Here is a 17,865-nt window from a genome sequence, read left to right as displayed (position 1 = left end):
GAGAAGACGAAAGGGATCTTCTAAGAAATTGGAGAGAGAATCTCTCTAGTCTCTAAGAATTCGAAGGAAGCAACCCCTGGAACTGGGTCCTGGCTATCTAGTCTCTAGGCTAAATGCTTCAATTACTGATCCTAGATTTACATGTATTCATTGAAACCAAAGCCATAATATCCTATCTGCATTGGATTCACCCATATTGATACTCCGAAAGTTAGAGAGAATTATCTATTAAATCTTTTGAATTAGTGTTAGGCTGTTTTCTACCATCTTTTTATTACAAATATAAGTGTAGGTAGAAAACTTTTTTACAATCTTTCTCATAATAGTAAAAATGTAAATTTTTAATATTTGTATTAATAAAAGTGGTGTTATATAGAGGGTCCATGTGAGTTCCAGTTAGCTCGGTTGATAAAGTCTCTGATAGTTGTATAAGAGATCTGAGGTTTAATTCCTGCTTACACAAAAAACTGATTGGTGTCTTGGTCTGATAATAAAGCGCTAGTATCAAGAGTGGACGCTATAGGTTAAAACTCTCTAAAAAAACAAAAAAAACAAAAAATTCACAACTTGTTATCTTTTATGAAATGATTGTGAAAATTTTTGCATCATAAACATTTCTAGAAAAATTATGGTAAAAAAATAAAAGAAGAAAAACCTTACTTGAAGAATAATTTTTATTTTGGGGTGGAGAGATTTGAATAATCCTAAATGCCTATATTGAAAACATCAAAATGTGTCAACCAGTTGAGCTAACTCTCTATGTTTCTTAAAATAATTAAGTTGACAATTTTTTTTTTTGCATGCATTGTGAAGGACCCAACAAATTAGGAAAAAAACATTGTCTTGGTAACTTTTTTATTTTCTTAAAATCATTTTAAGCTAGGCTCATGCCAACGGAGCAAACTGAAAAGGTCAAGTTTAATAAGATATTAAAGGCTTGAATTCTAAAATATATATTTCTTTAGTCCTCATTTGTAATTTATTAGATCTGACTACTTCAAATTAGAGTGATGCTATAAATCCCGTGAATAATTTTGGTGAATTTTGTAGACAATTCCCAAATATCACGTAACGGTACCATGCATAATGAAAAGCTTTTCATAACAATTTAATTAATTGTTACTCACGTAACCCTCCTACTTTTCAAGAGTACTGGGGCAAGTTTGAGCAATTCAGGGAGCATGAGAATTGCATGCATGGCTCTAACGAACTTGCTTCTCTTTTGTTCTATTGGCAACAAAAATTTCTTAGTTTAGACCAAATTAAATTCTTATATAATACCACCTTTTAATAAATACTATCAATAACATTATACATATTTACTGATTAAGCTTTTATATGTACCAAAAAAAAAAAAAAACTCAGCAATGACTCGTCCTATTGTGTTCTTAATATTCTTGCTTGTAGTTTCTAGGCTAGACATGTCTCATCAGTCAAATTTGGCTCAGTACCCTATTTGTGAGCATGTGTTTGAGTATTTCCCTGACTGCTTGGCCTTCCTCGTTGGGTTCTACTCCGTACCAACAAAGATATGCTGTCGACACGTAGAGAAACTAAATAAATTAGCAAAGCACGGGCTTGGCCCTCGGACAATCTGCTTTTGCATTCAGGCTAGTGTAAAGGGAACACAACCTCGCTTGCTTGCCTCACGTATCAATTCTCTTCCTATCATGTGCCACACTCATCTTAGCTTCCCCATTTCTGATAGCATGGACTGCAACAAGTAAATTTATCTCTCTCTCTCTCTCTCTCTCTCAAGCACTCACACAAATACAAATAGGTGGAGAAAAAAACGGATAAAATGAACTAAGGCCGCCTAAACTTTTATGTAAATGAAGACTTTAAGTTAAGTCCCCCTTGACTTTTTATTTTTCACAAATTTAGTACATACTGAAACTGTAGTAGAATAGTAGATGGACCCCTTCTGTCCACTTCCGTCTATTTTAACATTTTTTGCTCTGAATCATCTAAGGTGCAGCAAATAGACCCCTTCCATCGTTTCGGTTTTTAATAATTTGAAATGGCAAAAAAAAAAAAAAAAAAAAACGAACGAGGTGAAATAGATAGAGAGTGGAGAGAAGGGATATATTTACTACAGTATCAAGGTTTATGAACTAAATTGGGGAAAAAAGAAAAGCTAAAGGAGTCTTACTACATAGTTCAACGATTCTTAACGTATTTTACCAAAAAATGAATAATAAAAAGCTAAAATAGTAAAGACAGAGAAAAAGTGATCCCAATTGACTAATTGTTTTTCTTGCTTTGGTGCAGAGTTCATTAAAGGTAGGACTATGAGGAAGTTGCTCTTAATTGAGTGACTTTAGTGGAGTATTATACGTACAACAACAATTAATAAAGCCTTAATCCCAATAATTTGGGGTTGGCCATAAATCATAGTGGATTATTATATGTATTGTTTCATTAAAAAATACTTCATAAATATTAGTAGACTAATTACAAATAATTACAATAAGGATACTTTTCTATGAGTGCAAAAATCTACTTATATATGAAATTGTTTTTTCTTAGTGGTTCTTCATATATTATGTGCTTATTCACTCCATTAAGTTCTTTACAAGCCAAAAATGCATTGTTGCTTAGTTATCATTTTTTTTAATATTTCAAATAATTGAAAGGTCTAAGGTACAAATTTCTCATTCCTCATTGTAACTAATAATAATAATAATAATAATAATAATAATAACAATAAAAGCTAGTTCTCTCCAAAATTTGTAGTTTTAGTCTCCAAGTCCTCCTAACTATGAAAAATATATCATACAACCCTAGTAAATAATAGTTCTTTAATTCTCATTGGTCAAAGCGCGAAGGTAACTTATAACAGTTACAAAATGCAGACAACAGTTAAAATAGCATATAACACCTGAGGATACCGAAAAAATACCCAAATCAATAACATTTCATACTATAAAAGAACATTGCCAATACAAATACACAATGGCCAAGTTCAATACCATGTACACACACCACACCACTTATTTGCAATGCAAGACACTCCCTAGCTCCTCCTATCTTCACTCAAGTAATTGTAGTGATAGTAGCATTTCCAGAACAAAGAGCAAGGATAAGAAGCTTAAGGATGATAATGGTTTATTTCAGAACAGAGGGCTCAAGGTTGAAGAAGACTGAATTGAATTTGGGAGTTACCGTTGTTTTCAAATATGGAGGAAACGCATCGTTTCACTAAAGGTTGTTTAATAAAACGCTCCGTTTTGTATGTGCCGTTACTTAAGTATTGGTTAAGCGGAAACGGTGTCGTATGGTATGCTATAAATGCAGTTGGTTTTGGTGTGTAGATCAGTTAAGTTTAGTTTGTTTTTCTTTTCCTATTTTCACGGATTAGATCCGTATAATGTGGATTTATTTGTTATTCAGTTATAGACAGATTGTACTATAAATATCTCTGTACGCATCAGTTTATCATTAAGCAAGAAATTCAGTTTTCTTAATCGAACAGTTTCTCTCTCTTTCTTTCACTTTCTCTCAATCTTTCTTCCTTCACAAACAGTTCAAATCTTTGATTTGTTCTTGCTTCAACACTAAGATTGTTTTTAACTGTTCTATAAGAAATTCTTCAGTAATTAATTCGTAAAGAAGAAAAGAAGAAGAATAAAAGACACAAGTCTCATATACTTGGGCCAATCATTTCATATACCATTAGAAAAGCCACTAGTGCAACGTATATGCTGAGATAAAGTCACTCATTCTGAGCGGTATTTGCTTGAAGGAGGCCATCTCTAATCTGTGAAGCAATCTTTCATAGCACCTAGTTCGTGTGTGATGAAAATAGAGTTGGACACTGACAATGCACCAATTTCTTTCATTGCGTCGAAATATTGAGTCACCAGAACCATGTCCATGACATCCTTTGGCATAGTACCAGGTACATTCACAGAAAAAGCAAGCGCACTGTCCCTCAGCCCAACTACAATGGCCTGAAGCTGGCATGCTTACCAAGGCTAGCCAGGTATTTAGATTCAGCTGTTCATCACATGTAAATGGTCAATGACAGGTTAATTAGTATTCAAGTAAAAAGAAGCTAAACTTACTCAGAGAGAGGGAGAGGAGAAACATTGTTCAATTCAAAAGGAACACTTACCGGCATTTATCTCGGTCATAACCCTCTTCACATGTTCATTAGGTTCAGTTTCCACGAGAAGCATTTGAACAATCTCAAACCCACAAGCTGACATGGGCTATGCATATAAAATTCAAAGATATTAAAAGAAACAGATTTACCTTGTAACTTGAGTAATACTAAACCAAATTGGAAGACAGAGAAATACATTTTCAAGTTCAAAATTAGAATCCAGCACCAACTTCGGAATACTTGCTTTAATAACTAGAAGAATAGAGACGAAAAAACTTTCCCCAACCTACACAGAAAATTTCAAAACTACTATAAGACCTTTTTTTTCTCTCTGTCTGTCACTAGGCACCATTTGTCCTCATAATATTCACATCCGATGCCTTACCTCCATGGTTCTATCTACATGAACATTATTGTTAAAATAATCACTTTTCCAAGTCCAAGAAAGCATATCATGTACATGGTAAATCATGATGCATTAAGCATATCATAAAGAACTTTAAAACATTAAACGATTATCCTATATACACTACAAAAAAAGAGTCTACTAGCGAGGATAAAATGCCCTCGCAAAAATTCAAATATCGTCGCAAAAGACTATTAGCGAGGGCATGTGGCCCTCGAAGGCCGTCGTATTTGCTCTTGTTGCTAAAAAAGATTTTGTGACCATGCCTTCACAAATAGATAATTTACGAGGGTAATTTGCGTCCGTTCTCGAACAAATAAGTCTTCGCAAATATATTACCAAACGACGAAAAAAGTTGACTTATTTTTAGCGAGGGCAAGTAGTCGTCATTAACAACTATTTGTGAGAACCTTTATACCCTCGCAATTAGTTATTTGCGAATTTCAAATTAACGACATACTTTTTAGAGACAAATAATGCCGTCGCTAAAATTTATTTGTGAGGGCTTTTAACCCCTCGCAATTAGTTAGGAATAATAGTAACGACATTACACTACAAAAAAATGGACAATTGCGGCGGGCCAAAACCGCCGCTAAAGGTCCATCTGGCCTATTACGGCGGAGGCTATTGCGGCGGGCTATAAACGCCGCTATAAGTCTTCAATTATTTCATAATTTTAGTCTTTCAATGGTGGTTTTGCCCGCCGCTATAGGTTTTTATTTTTTTTATTTTTCCTCCTAGGTTCTAAAACCACATTTCTATTACAAATAACTTGTAATAATTTTAGCTCCACTAAGACATTACCGCAAATGTAACTAGATAACACCACAAATGTCACCAAACTAACATTATATTAACATAGAAATATATTATCAAATACATAACATTGTCTATAAACATCATCAAAATTCCAACCTAAGACCACAATCAAAGTTCCAAAGTATTTAAACAATCGATCAAGTCCCACCAATATGAAATTAAGATTAAGTAAACAAATGGCAAAATTTGCAAACCAAATGGATTTATGGTCGCAAGGTAGCAAGATCACATAAACTAAAGGCCCTACACCCTACACCTTGATAGCATACTTCCTCATGGGGAAATACATCTCCTTCTTCTTCTCCCGTTTAGTCTTCAATGATGCCTATGCAAACAAAAAGAAAGTAAAACAAATCGAGGCAATAGCCAAGCAAGACACCCCAAGCACAAATATAAACATGCTAATGGGACAAGACTATTCAAGTACACAACGCAAAATGTAAACCCTTCTTATTTTCTCAACAAGCTATGAACAACTAAAAGGTGAAAAAACCTATACAACATTAGTCCTACAATAATTCACCCAAAATGTTCCAAAACTTTATTGCAGATCCAATTTAACATTTTTCAATTACCTCATATTTAATAACATAAACAAACACACAAAAGACTTAAAAAACTATCACAATAGATGAACCAAAATTGGAAATAGCATACCCAATAAAGTAAAAAGTAACAAGCATAAAGAAATGCATATATGAATCAAAATCATGAGATAGACATACCGGCACTTGGTAAGCCTTCTCCTAATGGCCCTAGTCTTCTTGGTAAGCCAATCATGTAATAGTTGACATGCACCAACAATACAAACAATTAGTCCAATCTTAACACAACCAAGTCTCAAATAATTGTATTAGAACATAATGAATTCTTTAAGAAATTTCACACAAACATTGAGCTATAATTTTAAGGAGAAGAAACTAACCAAAGAGAGGTTTTGAAACTCTAATCATTAAGGCAAAATATAATGAGTGATAACAAAAGTATTGACTACAATCATCATCACTAGACTCATCATCATTGTAGTCATCATCATTGGACTCATCATCATTAGACTCATACACCAGATCCAAGACATGTTCAATTTAAAGGTTCATTTCATATTTATCGGCCCAAATTAATCTAGGCTTGCCAATCCATAGCTTGACATATATAATCCACACAAAGACGGCATGTGATCTTCCTAAAACAAAAAGCATGTGATCTTACTATTTAATCCAAAAGAAAGCCTATCTAGATCAGGTCCGTTTTTATGCCGAATGAGGGAAGCTCCATACGGTTGATCCCATGTTTGTGAAGTTTCAAAAGCATCAAGTTAACGCAAATCACTTGACAAGTCCTTCATAATGTCTTCGAGAGAGCTTTTTCTCCCCGCATGAAAAGTAAAGCAAAGCAAAGGACTTTTAAAGAAGAGAGTGGGGGTTGGACTCAAAAAAGCAATTATTGGAGTGTGAAAAAAGCGAGGGCGAGGGGATTAAGGGATTCAAACCTTCTCAAGTTTTTTCGCAGGCTTTTAAAGCATCTCTTCTTATGTTCCTCGATGCCACCTATAAACATTTTAGGGGAAGGGGGTATTCAAGAGGACAAATTTAGTGACTTTAACATAGCCTATGAATTGGTCTATAACCTAAGATTAATAAACATATACATTTTTAGAATATGTGCACTTTGGTAAAGTGTACGCCATGTCAAATACGGACATTGGATGAATTCCCATGTGTTTCAAGAAAGTTACAAACCCAAAAAAAAAAAATGTTACAGCCAATTATGTCGACTTCTCAACCCCAAAAAATAGTGTCACTTAGGTGACACTCTTTTTGCATTTTTAACATATATTTCATTACATATCCCAAATAAAAAAAAAGTTACGAGCAAGTGAAGACGGGGAGGAGAAGGCAGAAGAAGGTGAACAATATAAACATGAATTAGAGCCATTTCATGATATCTGATATGGTCCGACAACGCTCCGCATATCCACCTAAGCCCAATATTAATACTAATGAATTTACTAAAAATAGCGGCGTGTATTTGTTTTAAATTTTCCGAGAGATAATGCCATTGTACCTTCCCTTCTTCAGCCCGGTTTAGCTACTATTTTTAAGAATTCCGAGCAATGATTAAAATAAAATAAATTAATAAAAAGAAAAGAAAAAAGAAGAAGTGGAAGTTCTTTGTAAGCATGCTTTAAGGAACTTCACTGAATAGTGTATATCTACAAAAAGAATGTGTGTGTGTATATATATATATATATATATATATATATATATATATATATATTTTAAAATTTATATCAAATTATAGAAAGTAGAATTTCTTTCATCAATTACTACTAACCACCACTATTTTCAAGAATATAAAGCATTTTTTGCATGTAAATTCATTATAAAATAGTTATTAAGGATACATAAACAAATCACAAAACAAGTGCTAAGCAGAAAAGTTTTAGAAGAACGGAACCTTTGAAGCGAACGTAGAGCAGCCTCATGTGATTAATTCCAAACCATTAACATAAAGCTCAAGTCATGACTCATGACAAAGTGCGAGAAAGTCTAAATATAATTCAATCATCTAACTCATTTCAAAGCATGGTACTTGAGGTTAATGTACATGCAGAGAGAACATTATATGTTAGATAGGAAAATGTCATGTAGGTGAGACAATAAGGATATTGAGCTCCAAGGAGCAACACAAGATAGAATGAATTGACCGCAATATAGCACCAACATCCGGGAAAAATCGGAAGAACATAGGTAAAAGTACTATTTCAGGCTGAGATTTCATATTAATTGGATATAGAAAATAGACTTATGGGCCTATGGCATAAAAAGACATAGAATGACATGCAAAGGGATCAAAGCCAACCGAGACTATACCTTCCTCCTTTCGATGTAAGTTGAGGGAGAGTCAATCTTATCACTTCTCCATCGTTGTTTGGAGTCATACCAAGATCGAGCCCACTATGGCCTTCTCTATAGCCCTTGGGCGACAAACATAACATATCAAAAAGTAAAATAGATTGTCAAAGAGAGATCATATGAAAGATTTCATGGGCCAGTCCTGAAAGGCAAGATGTCAATGCTCTATAACTCAAAATAATTGGACAATTAGATCACCTTTGGCTGTCAAAAATTTATGGAAGATTCACTAGCATATTAATTTACGAGAATAAGAGAAAATTTTAGTCTTAGTTCTTACTTACTAGTATACATGTATTTATCGCATAAAATTAAATGGAGAATGTTTTGATCTTCCTCAACAACCATTTTATGTCCTTTAGTTTATAGAATACCCGGATTCGTCATGCGGCCGAACCAAGAGAGAACTTGCATCGGGAGTACCGAAATAAGCTATGCTCTTCAAGCTAACTCGGACTTCCATAATATTCCACCTAGAAAAGCATTGGGTTATAGCTAATCTAAAATAAAGGTAATTACTTAACCATTAATAAATTACAAGTGATGATCTTGCACTTACGCAACCTTTTTTGCGAGAAGTCACCTCCTTTTTTATAGAACCACATACGAGACCTATGATTTTTTATTTTTTTAAAGTTCACCCAAAATACTATGTCATATTAAGCGATGGATGAGGTGACTCCCATACATTTGTTTCGAAAAGCTCCCATTGATTGCCACTTACAAGAGAAATTATGCTATATGCGAAAATGACAACTATGGCAAAACTAAACCACCAAAAACTATTGCAATGCTAGAATCAACTTGAAATTTTGGAACTTCTCCTCATTTGAGAATTTTTTTTTATAAGTACATTTGAGAATATATATATATATATATATATATATATATATATATATATATATATTCAATTAACAAAAAAAAGGAAGAAGAAGAAGAGAAATGAAAGCAATTGATGCTACATTTGGAGTAAATACCCATAGCAATAAAAACTCATCCGGTTTTAAACCCGAAAAACTATTTCTTGTAGAGGAATGATGGCTTCTAGTGTTGTTTGACAAACAACATGTGGGCACTCGAAACATCAAATGAAAAAAGATAGTATTGTTAAACTACGTATGTTATGGCATTGATAAGAATAAGAAAAAAATAAAATAAAAGAACAACATAATAAATCTACAAGTAATTGATAGTTGATAATGATGATGAGAATAAATAAAAGTTGAAATGAAGAGTATTAGGGTATGTTTCGGGGAAAAGATGACAACGTTGTTTTTCGGCTTACCCGAACAACTTTGAAATTGATTAGTACGTGAGGGGCTTTACAAGTCGGTGGTGGTGGGATTGTGACTCCGGCGTGATGGGAGAGAGAGCAGAACGGTGGCTAGGGGTGGGGGCGTGAGGGGAGAGAAGAGGTGTGAAATGAAAAGAAAGAAGGAAAAGAAACACGCTGAACCAAAAAAAAAAAAAAAAAAAAAGTGGGAAATGAAAAATTGGGGGAAAATTTTTGCGGGAAGAAAAAAAAATCTGAGCGGAAAGCTTGTCCTATAGAGTTTTTATTTTTTTTATAAGGCTATATAATAATATAATTAGAGTTTTCTTTAATAATAATAATAATAATGCTTAAGTAATAAAATAATGGATTTTAGGGAGTACAAATTGAACAATCTAAAGGCCATGGCGATGTATAAGTCAAAGGAGCAAGAGCTTCGAATGAAAATTTTGGAAAAAAAAAGTTTATGCGTGTGAGAAATTTTGTGTGAAGGATAAAAAAAATATTGGAAAAATTTAACTTTTAGGATAAAAAAAATGTTTTGTCTAATAACTATTGCAAAGGGTTATAAAAATAATGCTGTAGTCTAGTAAAAATTTCACGTCAACATTTAAATTAATAATAAATCACATAAAAATATAAAAAAAATTCAATTTCTAAAAATTTTAAAAATAAAATAAGATAATTAAATTAGTTTATTATTCCTTTCATTATTATTAATTTTTTGGAAGAACAAGTTTATGTTCTTTGTACTCTTCCCAAAATATAACTCGTATTCTTAGATCAATAACAATCAAACGGTTGGATTTAGAGAAATGTGCGGTCAAAATTTAATCAAAGTTGGTCAAATCCGGTCAAACTTAATAGAGGTAAAATTCATATTCAAATTCTGATCAATAGGATTGAAGAGTATGGTAACATGCGGTGTTGGTGGAATTTGAAACCAATTGGATAGTCAGATTGAGTAAACATAACCATACAAGTACACAGCACATGTCTATCATGCGCCATACTTAGATTTGAAATCTAACCATTAGATTTGAAGAGTGTAATGAAAGGTTCATTCTGGTAAATTATGGTCACAATTAAACGGTTAGATTTAGAGAAAGGCGCGGTCAAAGTTGGTCAAACCCAATTAAACTTAATAGATGGTCCCAATACTACTGGACTTGGTGAAATTCATATTCAAATCTTGATCATTAGGATTGAAGAGTATGGTGACATATTGGTGTTGGTTAAATTTGAGACAAATTGGATGGTCGAATTGAGAGAACATAGTCATATAGGTACACAACTTGTCCATCATGCACCATACTTAGATTTGAAATCTAACCGTTGGATTTGACGAGTGTAATGAAAGGTTAATTCTGGTAAATTATGGTTACAATTAAACAGTTGGATTAAGAGAAAGGCCCGGTCAAAGTTGGTCAAACCCAGTCAAACTTAATAGATAGTCCTGAGACCACTGAACTTGGTGAAATCATATTCAAATCTTGATCATTAGAATTGAAGAGTATGGCGACATATTAGTATTGGTTAAATTTGAAATCAATTGGATGTCAGATTGAGAAAACATAACCATACAGATACATAACAAATGTCTAGCAATGGTTAATGTCGAGATAAAATAAAAATCTCAATGTTTTCCTTATCTCATTCACGTTTTAAGGTGGGGGAGTCATAATCATTGCAATGGGGTTTTTGAAAAAATGGAAAACCTTTTTAATTGAATTTAAAACATAATTTTGAAGGAAGTGCTTTGGGTTAACTCCCCTATCACTCTCACATTTTGAAAATTCAACCGTTGGATTACATGTTTTATATGGTCTTAAGATGCATGCCAATTTTCATGCCAATCGGATTTAATTTACTATTTGATCTTTAAACTCATCTTTTATGCATTATTTTAAACTACAAAACTTGAATTTAGACAATTGATTGATGACCTGACTATTAATCTTTGATCACTTTGAAATTTTGTAAGTATGAAAAATATATGAAGATAATGTAATCTCACGGTATATTTTTCAAAATTCACATTGAGATAAGAAATATAGGGTTAGGTTCAAGTTACACCTGATGTAACTCTAAAAAATGTTACACCACCCAATAACTTATTATTGAATTCATATTTTGAAAATCCAACCGTTGAATTACATGTTCTATATGTTCTTAACATGTATGCCAATTTCATTGCCAATTGGATGTATTTTACCATTTTATATTTAAACTCATCTTTTATGCATTATTTTAAACTACAAAAACTTGAAATTAGACAATTGATTGATGACGTGACTATTAATCTTTGATTACCTTGAAATTTTTTAACCATGAAAAATGTATGAAGATAATATAATCTAACGGTAAATTTGTCAAAATTCACATCGAATTAAGAAATATAGGGTTGGGTTCAAGTTACACCTGATGTAAGCCTAAAAAATATTACACCACCCAATAAGTTATTATTGAATTTATATTTTGCAAATCCAACCGTTGGATTACATGTTCTATATGGTCTTAACATGCATGCCAATTTTCATGCCAATCGGATGTAATTTACCATTTGATCTTTAAATTCATCTTTTATGCATTATTTTAAACTACTAAAACTTGAATCTAGACAATTAATTGATGACATGGAAATTAATCTTTGATCACCTTGAAATTTTGTAAGCATGAAAAATATATGAAGATAATGTAATCTAACGGTAGATTTGTCAAAATTCACATTGAATTAAGAAATATAGGGTTGGGTTTGAGTTATACCTAACTTAACTCTAAAAAATGTTACACTACCAAAAAGCTTATTATTGAATTCATATTTTGAAAACCCAACCGTTGGATTATATGTTCTATATGGTCTTAACATACATGCCAATTGCATGTAATTTACCATTTGATCTATATACTTATTTTTTGTGCGTTATTTATAACTACTAAAACTTGAATCTGGACAATTGATTGATGACATGGCTATTAATCTTTGATTACCTTTAAATTTTGTAAGCATGAAAAATATATGAAGATAATGTAATCTCATGATAGATTTGTCAAAATTCACATCGAATTAAGAAATATAGGGTTGGGTTCAAGTTACACTCGACGTAATTCTAAAAAATGTTACACCATCCAGTAACTTATTATTGAATTCATATTTTGAAAATCCAACTGTTGGATTTCATGCTTTATATATTCTTAACATACATGCCAATTTTTATGCCAATCGGATGTAATTTACCATTTGATCTATAAACTTATCTTTTATACATTATTTAAAAATACAAAAGCTTGAATTTAAACCTATGATTGATGACATGACAATTAATATTTGATCACTTTGAAATTTTATAAGCATGAAAAATATATGAAGATAATGTAATCTAACGGTGGATTTATCAAAATTCACATCGAATTAAGAAATATAGAGTTGGGTTCAAGTTACACGTGATGTAACTCTAAAAAATGTTACATCACCCAATAACTTTTTATTAAATTCATATTTTGAAAATCCAACCATTGGATTACATGTTCTATATGTTCTTAACATGCATGCCAATTTTCATGCCAATTGGATGTAATTTACCATTTAATCTATAAGCTCATATTTTATGCATTATTTTAATTAGAAGAAATTTTTATTCACTTTTGAGAGAGAGAGAGAGAGTACAAAATGCTGAAATTCTTGAATTTTGAGCTACCATTTTGAAGTTGAAAGTGCTATAATTCTTTTATGAGTACAATTGTTTAGAACATAAGGACAGAACTTTCTTATATAGGATGTATATTAAAGGTTTTTTTTTAGTCTGTAAACAAAAGGTTCATCTAAAGAGTACAAAGTGCTATATGTTTATAAGTTTTTTTTTTCTTTGAATTTTAGAATAACTTTTATCTCAAATTTTTTTTTTTTTTTAGGAAGGTCAATCGTGGCCATTGCAAATAATTTAGTGTTATTAAGGGCATATTTTTAACCCACACAAAAAAAAACTTTTTGCAAGGGATTTTTATTGTCCCTTGGAAATAATTTGGTGGGAAAATTTCCCTCCAAAATTTTTGACATTTTAATGATTATTTGTGAAGGTCAATCCTAGCTCTCGCAAATAATTTAGTATTAGTGACGGCTTTTTTTTTAACCGTCACAAATAATACACTTTTTGCGAGAGATTTTTAATTGTCCCTCGCAAATAATATAGAGGGAAAATTTCCCTCCAAAATATTAGTATTTGTGACGACTATAACACATAATTGCGACAGCTTTTCTTATTGGTCACAAATATTTCACATTTTACCAAGTATTTGCGAGGGCTTTATTTTGCCTTCACAAATAAGATTTTTTGAGAGGGCTTTTTGGATCCGTCAAAAATTCTTGGTCGCTAATAGGCATTTTTTTTGTAGTGATAGCTGCTTTAAAGAATAGACATTTCAATTGTTTTTGCATAAACTTTAAAAAAATCATCGTCTAGCTAGAAAAGAAGTCCACACTTCTCAGCCTAAACTTCAAAAGTCCATATCAAGTTAGAAAAGCTTAGACTTCTAGAATTTATTTATTTTCCTAACAAATACAGACCCATGGGACATTATTTAATAGTAAAGGACATGACTCTTTTAATTTCATTATTAAGACTAACACAGTGACTTTCAACTTCAAGGTCCAGTTACACATCCATACCATCAAAGTCATACGATTGGATCTGTGCTCTGGTGCTGCTGAGTTTGAAGAAAGCATCAGCAACTTTGTCTGACAAGGCCCTGTATTGAATATAAGTAACAACAGTAACAAACACATTATCCTATATATATATATATATTGTCCTTTACTACTTTTAAATAAAATAAAATAAAAATTCCAGATCAATTCTACTGCCCCTCATGATTTGACAACAATTAAGCAAAACACATCTCCAGGCAAAATTTCTCGCAAATCCTATTAGTGTGTATTCCAAACACTTTTATTCTTATTTATTTTCTAGCCATTGGAAATTTATGAATAAAATAACCGTTGGGCAATTATGAAAAAAATAGCCGTTAGAAAATAATTGATAATATAGCCATTGGGCTTTTAAGGGTTATTAGTAACCAATAACTATAAACTATTATCTTCATAAGTAGCCCATATAATACTCATTATAACACCTTTTCTAAAGGTTTTCTTTTTACTACTCTATATTTTAGATATATATAACTCTACTATCTCTCTCTCCCACATATTTTTCTACAAGAATTTTTGTTTTGTTTTTTAAGGAAAGACAATAAAAGGTTGTTTTTAAACCTTTTGTGAGTGGAACTGTATACATCACAAAGGTCAACGCTATAGTCTAATCCTGGGGGTTGTTTGGCCAAGAGAACCAATTGCACCAAGTTTTACTTTGGGTGGCACAATCAACCTTTAAGGACAACGCTCTTTGCGTGATTCTATAGCTATGTGAAATTATTCCTAAATTTACTTAAATTTATATTATCATTTCTTATTTACATTCTTGCTAATTATTTGGGATATTGTTTGTTGTATCAAACTTGTTTATTCATTATAATTTTTCCAACAAATCTGTATGATACTAATTCTTGCCAAGTAATGACATTTATACAGAGACAAATTGATTGTTTTACTCTCTCCAATTGCTACAAAACAGAAAAATTATTGTAAAATGCAAATTTAAACTATTACCTATTGATGATGCAAAGAAAATCAAGAGGCTGGATGCTTCGGACTTGAAAGGACCACTTGCTCTCTTAACGGCCTGAAAAAAGAAAGAAAAGTAATCAAAGGTGACTGGGGTTGCCGGTCAAGAACCCTCCGATGGCAAAGTTAGTTTTCTCTCTATATTTTTGGGAGTTCCAACTTTTTGGGAGCAATAAAAACGTACCTTTGCTTTGTCTGAATAAGCGTTTATATAGTGTTCTAATAGACGGTTATCGCAATTATAACCTCCCCTGGATTCAAGGAAGCGTAAGTATTTAAAAATAACTTCCATAACCGTTTAAGAGTTATGTACTACAACAGATACCTGAAAGTTACACGTAAAATAAGGAATTGTCACATTATACTTGGAGATTTTCCTAAGTATGATACCCTCGTCCTAGTATCCCCTTGTCGAGTGTGCTTAGCTCATGAATAGGGGTCGTTCCGTCTACGGACGAATTTATTAAGGATGAGATCGCCAACACCCTGGACGAGCGTCTCATTCCTTGGTCACGACGACCTCGTCCTAGTCTCTTCTTCTTTGGACGAGATGGTCATGGGTAAGGTTTTCTGGGGTGCTTGCAATACTGTTGGGTCACGGACGACCTCTATGGACGGCTTCAAGATGGGAAAAATCAGTACCCCATCAGTTGCCCCTTTGTCCAAGGGTTGTCCAAGGCTTTTGGTTTTTAGACATGTCTCATTACGCCACCCCACGTGTCTCAATCTATATGGTGGGGTTCCAGTGACTCCAGATCGGGCCACGCGTCATCATTATATGGGTTAACCGTTGTGTCGTTTTGAGTTTTCGAGGAAGTTGCCACGTGGTTCTTACTGATTGAGTGCTCCGTTTTAGGTTTCATTTTTCAACGCCTATAAATAGTGGATTTCCTCCCATACCCTCTCCATTTTTCCAAATTTTCTTGTTTGAAATTTCTCGTCCATCGACTCGTCTAGAAGTATTCCAACGTCCCTAGTTTTCCTTTGTCTAGAGCCAGGTATTTTCTCTACGCTCGTCTTTAGGTTTCCCTTGAATTTCCACAATGTCAGAAATTGTTTCTTTGTCTAGTAATAGTGTTGATAGGGAGATAGACGAATACCACAATTCAACTAGTTACAGTGGTTCTAGCAGTGATAGTAGTAGTAGTGGGGGTAATACCTCAGACGAGTATGTTTCTGGGGTTCCCCTAGAAGTCTTCCAAGAGGAATTTAGGACGAGAGTGGCGTCTGGGTCTAGGGCTGGTCCCTCCGGTGCGCCCTCGTCCACTCAAAAGGACAAGGTTGTGACCATATACAGCTGTGCTGTGGGGGTTCCTGCTAAGACAGACGAGTGGAAATTAGCTTCTCTTAGGAGTTGGTATCAAATTCCAAACGAGCTAAACCCTAGGTTGGCCGTCCGTGACGAGTGGTGTTGCCAACCTCATTTTGGCGTTGGAGTTTATGAAGCCTATCTCCTAGGAGGTCTTAGGTTGCCTCTCAATGCCTTCGCTAGGGAGTTGCTCACTAGATTGGTTTTAGCGCTGTGTTAGCTTAATCCCAATGCATGGAGACTAATCGTTTCTATGCAAATTTTGTGGAGAGAGGTTTTTGAAGAGGATTGTCCTCTTACCGTGGACGAATTCCTTTTCTGCTACAAACCCTCTAAAATTGGCCAATCCCGGGGCTTTTATCAGTTTACAGCCAGGAGAAGAGATTGTAGGATTATAAAGTCGTTGGTTACATCGGATAGGAGTTGGAAGATGGAGTTTTTCTTCGTCTCAGGTTTTTGGGCAGGGCGCCCTATTGAGGTGGGCAGGGATCCATTTGCCCCTTATATAGGAGAGTTAGGGAACCTTCGTCCTGAAGGTATGCTTATCACCATTGTAACATTACCCTTATCACATGTCTTTTTACACTAACTAAGCTTCTCGTCCTTACTGCAGGTGTTAGAAGGCCGTCTTTGAACAAGTTTTATTTGGGACGTGTTCAAAAGGCTCGTCTCCACCCAGAGAGGGACTTCCATTCTTTGGTCACCCTTCAACGTCTTGCGACTTGGGGACTTGGCCCAGAACCTTTTCCAGAAGCCTTAGCTCACGAAATCACAATTCGTCAACGTAAGTTTTTGCCTTGGGATTTTTTTGTTTTGCCATCAACTTAATCATGCCGTCACAGGCACATTTGTTGATTTATTCGTCTATTTTTTTTGTAGGGATGGCTACCATGAAAGAGAACAAAGGCAAGGGAGTCGCGGATGAGCCTACTAGGTAAGACGCCGAAACTAGAGCTCGTGCTGCTGCTGGTGACAAGAGAAGCCTGTCAAAGGCCATTAATCTTGAAAATCTCCCCAGCCGAAGAGCGAAGCATAGGAGGCCGTCCAAGCCTGGAGTCGTCTCTCCTGCTGTCCCTGTTCCTCCTCCATCTCAATCGTCGTCCATCCAGATTCTTGACGTGGAGTCGTCTGAGCCTACTCACCCTCCTCCGCCTAAAACTAGTGTTCCTACCTCGTCCCAGCCTCCTGTTAAAGTCGCGTCAAACCTCCTTGAGAGTGAGGACTTGGCCTGGGAAAGGTTTGAAAAAGCAGTTTCTGGCGAGGACGTGGCTGCATGCTATAACATGTCCTTGAAAGAGTTTGAACACTCAAGTGTCCACGATCTTTTCAAGGTAATTGATATAAATTTCTTCTCGTTT

The 17,865-nt window shown here is 34.0% G+C and overlaps 1 pseudogene; it reads right to left on the bottom strand.

The window, feature by feature from the left end:
- Nucleotides 1–3,715: 3,715 nt before the first annotated feature.
- On the bottom strand, nucleotides 3,716–16,061 carry LOC142616053 (hypersensitive-induced response protein-like protein 2; annotated as a pseudogene).
- Nucleotides 16,062–17,865: the final 1,804 nt, after the last annotated feature.

Source organism: Castanea sativa, chromosome 11 (genome assembly GCF_040712315.1).
Source record: "Castanea sativa cultivar Marrone di Chiusa Pesio chromosome 11, ASM4071231v1".
NCBI lineage: Eukaryota > Viridiplantae > Streptophyta > Magnoliopsida > Fagales > Fagaceae > Castanea > Castanea sativa.
This window is presented reverse-complemented; position numbering and strand designations above follow the sequence as displayed.